The sequence below is a fragment of the Narcine bancroftii genome, chromosome 10 (genome assembly GCF_036971445.1).
Source record: "Narcine bancroftii isolate sNarBan1 chromosome 10, sNarBan1.hap1, whole genome shotgun sequence".
NCBI classification, from domain to species: domain Eukaryota; kingdom Metazoa; phylum Chordata; class Chondrichthyes; order Torpediniformes; family Narcinidae; genus Narcine; species Narcine bancroftii.
Window position 1 is genome coordinate 322,603 of NC_091478.1, and position 12,736 is coordinate 335,338.

Genomic DNA, 12,736 nt, shown 5'->3' on the forward strand with positions numbered 1-12,736 from the left:
CAAGATTTTTATTCTGCGGAGTATAAAAGGTTGAGGTTGGATTGGGTTGAGGTATTTAAAATTATTGGGGTATAGATTTGAGGTGGGTTGAGAGAAAGGGGCAGAAGTTTAGAGGAAATGTGAGGGGGGACTTTCACTCAGAGTGGTGGGTGTGTGGAATGGACTTGCAGATGAAGTGGAGGAGGCAGGCTCAATATTAGCACTTAAGGAGAAGTGGGATATGTATTTGGACAGGAAAGGAATGGAGGGTCAAGGGGCGAGTGTAGGTCAATGGGATGAGGTAGGACAAAGTGTTCGGCGTGGACTCGAAGGGCCAAGTTGGCCTATTTCGATGCTGTAATAGTTAGAGAGGTAAAACGTGTATGTGAACATTTTGGGTCCAGTGACCATAGATTAGTTTCCAATCAATTATGGATAAGAGTGGGGTCTGCTGCAACAGCACCACTCAATCAATGCACCGGACACAGTTAATCAGGAAAGATGTTTATTCAGACTTGTTCCTCTCTTAGGTCTCTTGCCCACGACCTTACCAGAGAGAGGGGGATCTTTTTCTCTTCTATCCATTAGTGACTGGTGTCGCCCTCTATTCTGCTAATATTTCAAAACAGCACTGATCCCACGTTAAATGTTCCACTTGAAACTCAAACATGTTACAGACTAAACCAAGCCAGTCATCTTTGCTAAAATTAATGATGAGGGAGAAAATGAAGGGAACAGAAAGCAAGGGAGTAACAGGGAGAGGATGCAGAAAATAATGCAGGCTGAATGAGAGGGGAAAGAAATCAGGCTTCAGATGATTAAGGAAGACGAGGCGAAAGAAGGAGACCCTAGGACACTGCCACCCTATGTTGAGAATGAGGACTCAAAAGATTCCTTGTGGGCAAGGCTATCTGCATGTGCTTCCCAGCAGCCACCGTGACCAGTCCTGCATCTCACTTGATTCAATAAAAGGTGGTTTCAGACTTGGCTCTGACGTAAACAATTTGCTCATTTTCAAACCAACTTTCCTCCCTCCGTCATTGACGGCCGTGACACTGTGCACGAGTGAGGAAGATGGGGTGAAAGATCTTGAACTGAAAGTTACCTGCAGTAATTGGAAACCTGCCTTCCAGAGAGCTTCAATCATGTCAATGTTTCACCAGTTGTTGGACTTTACCAGCGATGAAACAGCGTCCCACTCCCACAGTGTTTCCTGTTACTAACTTGGACAGGAGTAAAAAAATGATTCACACAAAGAATTATAAACCAGGGGAAAGATATACTCTGAAAACAACAAGAAATGTTGTTCATATCCCACTGTGCTCCCGATAGAAGTCAAAATCCAATGGGCTTTATGAACTAAAACACAAATGGAACTTAACCCAAGATTATTCCCCCACCCCCCGTCCTATTAAATGTTGAATCCTGTTGTGTGAAGAAGGAGTTGCCTGGAACGTTAGCCCATCCCAGAAAGCTCACCAGACTTGGACTGCAGATCAACACTTAAGGATGACCAGCCGCAGCTTAATTTAATGCAATGCTTATTCCCCCCCCCCCCCCCCCCCAGCAAAAATCTTCAGCATTGCTTCATTGAAACTGGTCTAATTCCAAATAAGATCAGCAATGTCTTTTGGACCGAGTACAAAAGAGAGAGAGCTGAGGTACCTTCGAAACCCAGAACCAAATACATGCAACATTCAGTGGCAGCTCTCCTTGCATCTAATCAAGCACTTTTGAGCCACTATGAACTCTTCCCAAGAGAATTCATCCAACCATCCATGAGTGCATTCCTGTCAACTCGAAAGCCGAGAGGGGATTTGGTAGAGTATTTAAAATTACAAGAAGGATGGATAGAGTTGATGTGGATAGGCAATTCCATTGCAAGTGGGAGAGATTGAAACAAGAGGTCTTGAGTTAAGAGGCAAAAGTTTTGAAGTAACGTGAGGGGGAACTTCTTGACTCAATGGTGGCTGAGTGGAGTGAGCTTCCGGGAGAAATAGTGGCAGCAGGGTCCATTTTGTCATTTAAGAGAAAATTGGAGGGGTGGGGAATGCAGAGAGGTGGTACTGGAGGAGAGTATTTAGTTCAGAGCAGACGAGAAAGGCCAAATGACCTGTTTCTGTGCTGTAATTGTTCTAGGGGTAAAATGTGTGGCAGTAACTTGGAAGCTCAACATGAACCTTCCGACTCCTAAAATCAAGAAATTTAGGATGTTAGATTTTATTTGAAAGGCTTGGTAAATTTTTATAAATACTATCCAGATGTTTTTTCTTTTTTTCTTTACATCAGGAAAAATTAAATGAAATGGTTCTTGCAGTCAAGAGCAAGAGAATTCCTCCAATCCAGCCCTTGCCCACAAACACCCCCCCCCCCCCCCCCATTCTGGGATCAATCCATCAGCAGCGTCCACTTCAGAGACAAACCTCAGGCACAAACATCCCAAGACCATCATCCCAAGACAAGGGGTTAATTTTTTAAATCACTATGCATTCATTTGATGTTATTTCAAATAAAAAATTAGTTTTTAATGCATATGTGAAATTAAATAATTAAAAAAAATAAGATGAATGAAGAATTATTTCAGGAATTATCAATCATCCACTACTCCCATTAACCCCAGACACCAGTACTGAATGAAAAACTAAACTGGCCAGATTGACTGAGTAAACACAGCTAAAATTGGCCAAAAGGTGCTGATGCCATCATTGATTTAAATGCAAGAGACACTGAGGACTGCATTGGGATAGAGATGGTCCATGGACAGCCAATACGGATGCCTTGGGGAACAAAGCCCGCACTGCCAGTTGGGATGAATTAGATTATGACAAGCAAATATTAGATACCCCCCCCCCCCCCCACAGAGAGACCCAGCCTTGATTTTCATTTTTTATATTGATAGAGAGATCCCAGACATCACCAAATGTACCGAGACCCCACCGCATGTTATCAGTTAAAGGCAACGTATTCCTCTCTAATGGAACTTTTACTACCTCTATTACAGGAAACATCCTCCCTGCCTCATTTGCCATTGGAACGTTAGGCCCGCTTGTCGTCACAAGGCCAGAAAACGCTTGAGTCAGAATACTGATCATCGTTTGAGGAGTGACGAAGGAATTTGTGAGCACGATAAGAATCCTGTTTCACTCTGGTCTGAGATTGGATGGTGAGTCCTTAGCTACACATCCCTGCAACACACTCTCCTTCGCCAACAACTGCCTCACACTCCTATTCACCCCACCAGCTCTGTGCATTCCCCCTCATTCACCTGCGATTTTCCCCCCCACAAACCCCTGTTAACCTGCCACCTCCACTGAAGAGTGGGTGAACACACAAACCCCTTACAGACGGGGCCAGATTTGATCCAGAGTCATTGACTTAACAGGACCATAACACCACCTGTGGCATAAATATTCCCAAACCAATGCTCTAGGGCACTGGGAGAGCAAACAGCTCAAATTCTGCATTTGAGAAGTTTGAACTGCTGCACAACCATCAGGATCAAAGAAAACCCTAGTTTGCTTAGTTTTCAGCTGCCATAGACCACAAAAGGCTTCCAAACCAAAATTCAAAAGACAAGCCCCACAAACAAACAAATCTCTCATAAAGCTCTAACACTCCCCTATCTAGAGGTATCATCTCCTCAAACATCTCAATGCCACAGGTGAGAAAACTGTTTTAACTCCCACTCCAAATTAAAAAGGTGCTATTCCCTTAATTGCAGCTCTCTTGAAGGGCGGAGATGGGCCTTGTTTAAAGGGCCAGCCACAATTTACTGAGATATTTCACACCTGAATTAATTGTCCTCCTGATTCCAGCTCAGGGTTTAAAACAGCCCCACTCTAGTCACTTGCAGGTTTCAGGCAGAGATGAGGTGATGCTGCCATCAGAGGAAGGTAGGAAGCCTGGTTTTACTGTGGCTGCTTTTTCTGGGGTGGTTCTTTGAGTTGTTGGGGTGAAAGGAATCCGGTGTTTGTGGGTCGTTTGCAAACTGGTGTTCCATGTGGTTCGTGGGTATTGAGCCAGAGAAATGTGTTGTTTTAATGTGTGTGGTTTACGGTGCCTGCAACTTTAGCTCTTGTCTTGGGATGATGGTTTTGGGATGTTTGTGCCTGAGGTTTGGCTCTGAAGTTGTCGGACTCTGGCTTTCCCTTACTCTTAATTTAGTCTGTATGTGGTCTGAGTCCAGCGTGTTCTTTGAATGAAGTGATAGGAGAAGGTATTCGGTTCAACAGTCAATTTATTACCCAGCACAAGAATAAAACTTAACAGAGCTCTGGGTCAGTCGTTAGTTCATAGGTCACCTGCACAGTGAGCTATTCCCCAAGACTGACCCCTATTGTCCAGTTGGCTCAGTTTATATAGATCAACCTTATCATACAGAACAAAAGTTGGCTTCCTTTGCTAGATCTTTTTGCATAAGGGTTATCACAAGTCATCTCCTGTTTTGCAGATATCTGGGGTGTAGCGCTCCCATCTTAATCCTCCAGGCCAGACTATCCTGTTGTTTTGATCAGAAATTAATTCATCACCAGATATTTCTAATCACCATTCTGTTCCTATCTGGCCAATTTCTGCTGTTCTCTTTAACACCTCCTCATGCCTTAATCTTCCTCCTAGACTGGTTTTCCATTCCCTTGGTTTCTTGCAGGCCATTCTTTGTTCTGGTCTGGCCTGTGTCTCCTGTGCTACTCACCACCTCCTTCAGTTGGAGCTTTCCTCCTAAATCGTTTTATGAATTTCCTCTCCCTGTATTTGGGAGCAGACAATTTTGCTCAGCCAACTTCGCTCCATGCTGTGATTGCCACTTAATCACATTCCTCTTTTTCCCTGAACCATGCAGTACATATCAACTTATTAATTAATCATTTCTTTCATAATGTTTTAACCCCTAGATTCCAACAAAGTGTAGGCTGCTGATGGTTTGATCCCAGAATTGGGGTGGGGAGGGGGGCGGGGGTGTTATTTGTGGGCAAGGGCTGGTTTGGAGGCTGCAGGGAATTCTTTTGCTCTTGACTGTAAGAAGCATTTCATTTAATTTTTACTGATGTAACCATCTTACCTTACGTGTGTGTAATATTGCACTATGTTACAGGACAGTCAGTCGAATTTTGATCTTGGCATGTTTAACAGAAAATGACAGTGACCCAGGTTCAAATCTGTCCCTTGTGTCAGGATTTTCCCCCCATCACCTTTTACAAAATGGCAAGGTGAACAGGGGCATTTGTGTGGGTCAGGGTTTTTTTTTTTTAATTAATTTTTAAGAGTTAGTTATATTCTTGTTAATTTTACAAGAATATAATTCAAATCCCGATACATGTGGTTGATTAATACAAATTGAGATCTACCCAGACCCACCCTCTCCACATCCCATATGAGGGACCAGAGATCTTCAACAGATGTTTTATTTAACCATAATATTGTGAATATTTCAAAACTTCACTTCAACCCACCTTTAGGAAATGTGGGCTCCTAAGATAGAATGTTCATCTCGTGAACGATACATTATTTTCTTGTGGTGAACAGTTCCGAACCTCAGCCAGTTTGCAAGATATGGCCACGCACTTTCTAGCTGTACAATTTGCAGCAATTTAAACCTGGTAAATATTCAGTTCTAATTTAAATTTAATTCCTTAACATCTCTTTCTCATGGATCCTGTGGGAATTTTAAAAAAAATACTTATTTCAACCAAGCTGCCCAACTTTAGGACATTGCCAATCAAATGCAGAAAAGTACAAATGACTTGTTAACATTTGAAACAAATCCGATTCCATGTATTTTCTTTTGAGGTGTCTGGTGAGTAAAATTGTATTGAACCAGTCTATCTCATTTATAACGATCAGTCCATTTTCTATGTTCAAATCTCCATCCCATCTTTGCCTCAGTTTATGAATTCCTAATTTCTCAGCTTTTGCAGTCATTTCTACATTACTGAATAAATTTATATTCCCATGACCTGTTTCAGATGGTCAGGGCTTGTTATGACCTGTTACTGTTCTATCTGCCACTGTATTTTACATTTTGCATATCCTCTTCCTAAAGACAAGGAAAGGACTTCTTGTTGGTCATCTAATCTCATGTACCAGTTAGGGTGAGGGAACACAAAAAAATCAACAGGAGTCTGGAAGAGTTGCTCACAGTTCACGTTAGTAATCATTCTCTCCCTGCCTGATTTCTGGTTTCCAATTTACCCAAATGTCTTAATTTCATAGCAGTCTTAAATTCTTCACTTCAAAGCAGAAACAATACCATTCAGGGTCTGAGTGGTGCTGGGGGCTTATTGCAGCCTTTGGATCAGGTCTAACAATTTGCACCATTGTTTTGAAGATCAGGCAGGCATTTGGATATGTATGGCTCAGTAGAGGAGGTGAGAATTGATCCCTGTCTGGAATGTGCTTTTTAACTCTCTTTCCCAGCTTTCTGGCAAAGTCTGTGTGATGGTTTCTTCATCATAATTCCCAGAAGAAGATATTCTACAGCTAATATTCCACACACTTCACCAAATGAGGCTAGTTGTGGGAAAAAGAAGTTCCTGTCTGTGTGGATGGACAGTTTAAGGGTGAAAAAATGACCTGATGTCCACATATAGTAACTCAACCAAATTCTGTAAGGACACAAATGCTGGAGAAGCTCATCTGATCAAGCAGTGAACCTTTATAGAGTACAGATACTCGTAGCCCTGTTAAAAGGCACAAGCCTGAAACACTGGTTGTGTATCTTTTTTTAAACTTTATTTATGAACATATAAAATACATAGTAAACAAAATAAACCAACCTCCCAAAAAAAAACTATATTCCATCCCCCCTCCCCATAATTACCCCCCCCAAACTCCCTCGACTGAGGGAGAGAAAAATCATATCAATTCGTTGCGGCAGAATGAAAACACCAAACCTAATTTTCCACGTCATCGCAATGCATTTACTGGCCACTGCTAATACTAACTGAATAAACTCAATTTGAGGTTTATCCATTCTTTATCCCGTTGATCAAGTTGTAATATACCGCATTAGAAAAAGCAGTGGATCGAACATAAAAAGAGTTTCTTTAAAGTAGTTTCAAATAAATCCTCAAAGGCTTAACTTTATCACACAACCAGACAGACAAAAAAAAGTATTAATTTGAATCCCACAATGAAAACATTAGTCTGAATTACTAAATCCTTATCTTTTTTTCCTGGAGTTAAATACAACTGATGTAAAAAAAAATTATAATTCACCCAATTATATCGCACATTCATCAATTTAATCCACCATCTTCACACATAGTAAGTAGTCCGTTCTTCTTGGGTTAATTCTAAAGAAGAATCTCTCATTTAATCTAAAGTTGGTTTAGCCATTTTCTGTTGTCACAATCATTTCTGAAATAGATCCCTTTTTTTGCCCCATTTACAATTTTCAATTTTAGTTAACTTGGGTATCTTCAATTCCCGCCCAAATCCACCTGTGACAGCACTTACATGGAATGACACCCGTTTACCATGTCCCTCTGTTCAACCTCACTCCTCAGTGCCCGACCGTTCACCGTGTCTATCTTTTCTTGGTTTGCCCTTCAAAATGTGACACCTCACACTTGTCTGCATTAAATTCCATCTGCCCTTTCTCCAGCTGGTCCAGATCCTTCTGCAAGATTTCTTGGCTGTCCACAACTCCTCCGTTCTTGGTGTCACCTGCCAACTTGCTAATCCAATTCACCACATTATTGTTCCAGCACCTATCCCTGAGGCACATCTCTCATCACAGGCCTCCAGTCTGAAGAGCAATTGGTCTCACCAACTCACTGGCTTCTCCTGCACAGCCGTTGTTTCACATCCAAAATACAGAGGACATATGGATGGATGTTAAAATTCTCAAAGGAACATTAGTTAAAATGGTGTCAAATCACAAGGAACAGAAGTTGGCCATTCAGCCCACTGTGTCTGCTATCCCCTGATCTAAACAGTTCTCGCCTCTCATTCCAAGTTATGGCTTTTTCCCCTGATCCCTTGATACCCTGACTCATTAAACATCTATTAATTCCGCCCCCCCCCCCCCCCCACCACTTAAACTCTCTCAACAACCCAGCAACAAATTCCATGACCTTCTGGTGAAATAAATTTCTCATCTGCTTTAAATAGGTACCTTCCAATTCTAAGACAATGTCTTTTGATCCAAGGGAAACATTATTCACATCTACTGTCCAATCCTTTCAGCATTGGAAAGGTTTCTGAAATCTCCTCTCCTTCTTCTATACTCCAATGAAGAGTGGAGATATATCATCCTGGTAAATCTCTGCTCTCTCTCCAACATCAGCACATCCTTTTTAAGATAGACTTCGCAGTTGTCCAAATGAGGTCTCTCCCATGCCCCATCAACACCTCCCTACCCTTGAAACAAAGGCCAACATAGAATTTGCTTTCTTTTCCTGCCGATCCAACCTGGTGGTTACCCACTCACTATGTTTTCCTGAACGAGAACCCCCCCAAGTCCCTTGACACTTGAAATAATTACATGTAATTTACGTAACAAATTTGAAATTTTTGGAAAGATTTGGGAATCCTATTTATAAACTGTAGGAATTAAGTTGTAATCGCCCAACCTGAACCTTCTGACTCCTAAAATCAAGAAAATTTGTTAGATTTTATTTGATAGTTTTTTAGTAATTTTTTTATAAATACTTTCCAGATGTTATCTATCTTTTCTATTGGGTTGTTGGGCAGGGGGAATTTAAAAAAAATACTATGTATTAATTTTTCATTATCTTTGAATGAGAAATTTACGTACGCATTTAATGCATGTGAAATTAAAATTTTCAAAGAGAAGCTTAACATAACGTAATACATTTGGCTTATTTTCAAGAGTTGTGGAGAGTGAGGAAGGTTTTCATGGAGTACAAAAGGATTTGGACTGTTTGGAAAGATGGCAGATGGAGTTTAATGTAGGTAAGTGTGAGGGGCTTTATTTTGGTAAGAATAACCAAGACGTATGCAGTGAAGGGGAGGGCATTGAGGAACAGAGGGATCTTGGAAGAATGGTTCAATAGACAATAGGAGCAGGAGTAGGCCCTTCTGCCTGTCGAGCCTTAAGTGACCGCCATTTCACAGATCATGGCTGATCACTACTATCAGTACCCCTTTCCAGCCTTATCCCCATAACCCTGAACTCCTTTGCTCACAAGAGTCTTATCTAACTCTCTTTTGAACATAATCAGCGAATCTGCCTCTACCACCCTCTGTGGCAGAGCATTCCACAGATTCACACTTCTCTGAGTAAAGCAATGTTTTCTCATCTCCGTCCTAAAGGGCCTACCCTGTATTCTTAAACTATGCCCTCTAGTCCTCGTCTCCCCCATCACTGGGAACAAGTAATCCGACTTCACCCTGTCCATCCCCCTGATAATTTTGTAAACCTCAATCATGTCCCCCCTCATCCTTCTAAACTCCATCGGATACAAGTCTAGTTTTTCTAGCCTTTCAGCATATGTCAACCCCGCCATCGCTGGAACTAACCATGTAAATCTGCGCTGCACATCCTCTATAGCTAGTATGTCCTTCCTCAAAATTGGAGACCAGTACTGGGTGCAATACTCAAGGTGGGGTCTCACCAGGGCCCTGTACAACTGCAGAAGGGCGTCTCTGTTCCTATACTCCAATCCCCTCTTTATGAAAGCCAACATGCCATTTGCCCATTTCACAGCTTTCTGAACGTGCATGTTAGCCTTCAGTGACCGGTGAACAAGTACACCCAGATCCATTTGCTCCTCCCCACTCCCTAGCTTGTCTCCATTTAAATAATACTCAGCTTTCCTATTATTGCCCCCAAAATGGATAACCTCACATTTGCTCACATTTAACGTTATCTTCCATTCAGCAGCCCACACCCCCAACCTGTCCAAGTCCCTCTGCATTTTCATGACATCCTCCTCACACCCCACACCGCCACCCCGTTTAGTGTCATCTGCAAATTTGCTCATGTTATTAATAATCCCCTCATCCAAATCATTTACATAAATTACAAACAACTGAGGACCCAATACCGATTCCTGCGGCAATCCACTCGTCACATCCTGCCATCCTGAAAAAGACCCGCTTACTCCAACACTTTGTTTCCTATTTCTTAACCAATTTCCTATCCATGTCAGCACCTTACCTCCAATACCATGCTCCCTGATCTTACCCACTAGTCTCCCGTGCGGTACCTTATCAAAGGCCTTCTGGAAGTCCAAATACATCACATCCACTGGCTCTCCCAAGTCCACCCTCTTTGTCACATCCTCGAAAAATTCCAGAAGGTGAGTCAAGCATCACTTACCCGTAAGGAATCCATGCTGACTAGCCCTTATACTATTATTTCTGCCTAAGTGTTCTGCTATTACTCCTTTTATGATAGATTCCAATATCTTCCCCACCACTGACATCAGGCTGACCGGTCTATAATTTCCCGTTTTCTCCCTCCCTCCCTTCTTAAAAATCGGCACCTCATCAGCCACTCTCCAATCCTCAGGGACCGCCCCCGAATCTATGGAACTTTGGAAAATGTCAACCAGTGCCTCCACAATTTCCATAGCAACTTCTTTAAGTACCCTGTGATGCAGCCCATCAGGCCCTGGGGTTTTATCAGCCCTCAGTCCCAACAATTTTCTCACAACCTCCTGCTTCTAGATCCGGAAATCCATTAGATCCCCTACTTCCCCAGGAAAGTTCCCCAAGTCTCTTGATACCGCATGACCACTACCCCCTAACTGACCATAACCTATATCCTCCTTGGTGAAGACAGATGCAAAGTATTTGTTAAATTCCTCAGCTAACTCCTTGTTTCCGGTAATAATTCCACCCTTTTCCATTCTTAATGGGCCAATTTTAGACCGATCCAATTTCTTCCTCTTCACATATTTAAAAAAACTTTTGCTATCCTGCATTATATTATTTGCTAATTTCCTCTCGTACTTCATTTTCCCCTCTCTTATGACTTTCTTAGTTACCCTCTGATGCTCTTTGAAGGTTTCCCAATCCTCTAACTTCCCACTCCGCTTCGCTATCTTATACTTACACCCTTTGGATTTGATATTGCACTTGATTTCATTAGTTAGCCACGGCTGCCATTTGCATCTCCTAGAGCCTTTCCTCCACTTTGGAATAAATTTGTCTTGAATCCGGTAAAAAAATTGTCCAAAAATACCTGCCATTTTCCCGAGTTGTCCTCCCAGCTAGTGTATCTTTCCATTTTATTTTGGCTAGCTCCTCCCTCATAGCTGCATAATCCCCTTTATTTAACTGCAGTACAGATGCTTCCGACTTCCTTTCTTTTTCCCTTTCTAATTGCAGCTCAAAAGTAACCATACCATGCTCACTATTCCCTAATGGCTCTCCTACATCGAAGTCACTTATTAACTCTGCCTTGCTGCACAGCACCAAGTCCAGAATCGACTTCCCCATGCTATGTTCCTCCACTAGCTGCTCCAAGAAAGTATCTCGTAGACATTCAATAAACTCACTCATGTGTTCCTGCCCCCGTCTGATTATCCCAGTCCACCTTCATGTTGAAGTCCCCCATAACTACTGTATTGCTACCACTTTGACATGCCACTGTTAATTCCTGATTTATACTTCTACCGAGATCTAAGTTAATTTTCGGAGGCCTGTAAATGACCCCCATTATGGTCTCATGCCTTTACAATTTCTTAATTCTATCCAAACAGACTCTACCCACCTGTTTCAATGTCTTTCCTTTCAAACGCCTGAATTTCATTTCTTACCAACAGAGCTACCCCACCTCCTCTTCCTAACTTTCTGTCTTTTCTATAGGACGTGTACCCGGGAACATAGATTTCCCAATCCTGCCTTTCCCGCAGCCATGTCTCCGTAACTCCGACAATGTCATAACCTCCCATTGCCATTTGCGCCTCAAGCTCATCCATTTTATTCCTTACACTCTGTGCATTCATACACAATACCTTGATACCATATCTCCTTTCTCCCTCCACCTTTGTTCTCGATGCACTTGCCCCTACTCTCCTATCACTTTTAGTTCCCTTTTTCCTTATTGTTTCACCGTCTAACAGAACCACCGCTATATTCACTCTCCTATCTGCTTCCCTATCAGTCCTGTTCCCTTCCCCCTGCCAAATTAGTTTTAAATTTGAAGGTGGATTCCCATGGAGATAGAAGGCTTTGGGTACGCTGGCCTTTATAAATCATAGCATTAAATATAGGATCTGGGAAGGTGATGTTCAGAGTGTTGGTGAGGCCAAGTTTGGAGTATTGTATGCCGTTCTGGACTCAAAATTATAGGAAGGATATCAATAAGGTTGAGAGAGTGCAAAGAAGTTTGACGAAAATGTTGCCTGGATTGCAGTATTTTGAATATGTAGAAAGATTGAGTAGACTGGAACTTCATTCATTGGAGCGTAGAGGGTTGAGCGGGGATTTGATAGAGGTATTTAAAATTATCAAGGGAATAGATAGAGTAGCTGTGAATAGGCTCTTTCCCCTAAGGGGAGCAGAGATTGGAACAAGGGGTCATAAGTTAAGGGGCAAAACTTGAGAAGTAATACAAGAGGATGCTTCTTCACTCAGAGTGGTGGCTGAGTGGAATGATCTACTGGAAGAAGTTGCGCCAGGGTCAATTCTGTCATTTAAGATGAGGTTATATGAGTACATGGATGCGAGGGGGTGGGAGGGTTATGGGCAAGGGAAGTAGGTAGGTGGAACACGTGGAGTTTCACGTAAATCGATGCTTTAGGTGCCATGAGCAAGTTGGCTCTTTCTTGCACTCGACTTGATT